Genomic DNA, 1,457 nt, shown 5'->3' with positions numbered 1-1,457 from the left:
TATGCATACAAGAACTGGAGTACAGGCCTGAGGTGCAGAAGAGGATTCACCAGAGACAGAGTGGGGAGCAGAACAGGCAGATACTGAAATGTACTACTAAGGGGAGAAGTGGGCAGGTCAGGTGAGGTCTGCTGCACCATGTGGGTCACCTCCCTGGCCAGGGTTCCAATTCATGTTTCAGTGGCTGCCAGAGCACGTTTCATAGTGCCAGACCTTTAACCTGTTTCACCACCAGGGAGGGCCTCAGGAATAGTTTGTTTATACTGATCAGAGTTCAAAAACCTTAGAAAACAGAGAACAATGTAGATTCCTCAGAAGATTGTCAACTTGAAAATGGAATTTAAAAAAGAAAAACAGGTTAAATGCTGCTCTGGAGCTAGCCCACATAAGCTTAATAGTTTTTAAAAAGATCAAGGGATTCCAACTACATGCCAAAACAAGATCCAGCATAATTTAAAGGAATACAACAAAATCCATCAATGAGCAGCATAAAATCTACTGTGCCTAACACACAGAATTTACCAGGCAATCAAAGAAACTGAAAAATATGACATTTTATTAGGGGGAAAAAAGCCACCAAGAAATGACAGAAATGAGGGAAGTGCAAATAAGAGCTTGTTCGTGACTGACAAAACAATTCTTTTACATAGCCATGTTGCAAAAGCAGAAACACATATTTTAAATGTTAACTAATATAAATAAAACCATTAGAATCTCCATACATTAAGGAAAGGAGAGGGAAACATCAGCATGATGCAGAGAGAAGTAAAAGATGTGAAGAAGGGCCAACATACAAGTTCTAGAGATGAAAGACTATCTGAAAGGAAAACACTGTGAGCCCAGTGGTACCTACGCAGACAAACGGATGTTTAGGCAGTGGTTTTAGTCTGCACTGCCAAGCCGAGAACTGGGGAGATGGCCAAGATGGACCCCACGACCAAGCAGGAGCTCACCTCAGTAATGCAAACTCATCTGCAGCAGAAGCAGATGCAAAGTAAGTTTCAGACCTCGTCTGACCAAATCATTGGAAGAATGGATGTTATGTGTAGTCCCTTTGACAACCTAGAGGAAAACATTGAAAATCTCATGACACAGGTAGGGGTGAAAGAGCTGCAAGGGAAAAACAAGGTCCTGGCTACACAGAAGAAGTGAAGGTTGTAATTTACACCGAAATCTGCAGCACCATTTTTACAAGCCAAGAGAACACTAAATTGCTATTTGAAACTAACTCCTATGTGTTGATAGGCTTTATTTTATAAATTTGCATTATAGACTGATTTCCTCTCCCTCTCAGTTTCCTAAACATAGTATCTTCACATTTCGGACCTTATTCAGTTGTACAGTTAAATATTCAACACTAGAACTTTGGTTAAAAGAAAAACAGCCCTCCCTACTGGTGCAGTGGGTTAAAGCACAGCACTAAGAAGCTTAAGCCACTTCAGCTTGAGTTCCATACC

The 1,457-nt window shown here is 41.0% G+C and overlaps 1 pseudogene; it reads left to right on the top strand.

Annotated features, from left to right (window-relative positions):
* The first annotated feature begins 915 nt into the window (after positions 1-915).
* On the top strand, positions 916-1,152 carry LOC101623990 (annotated as a pseudogene).
* Positions 1,153-1,457: the final 305 nt, after the last annotated feature.

The sequence above is a fragment of the Condylura cristata genome, unplaced genomic scaffold (assembly GCF_000260355.1).
Source record: "Condylura cristata isolate star-nosed mole 26May11 unplaced genomic scaffold, ConCri1.0 scaffold00001, whole genome shotgun sequence".
Taxonomy (NCBI): domain Eukaryota; kingdom Metazoa; phylum Chordata; class Mammalia; order Eulipotyphla; family Talpidae; genus Condylura; species Condylura cristata.
The sequence above is the reverse complement of the archived record's forward strand: the minus strand, read 5'-3'. Positions and strand labels throughout refer to the sequence as shown.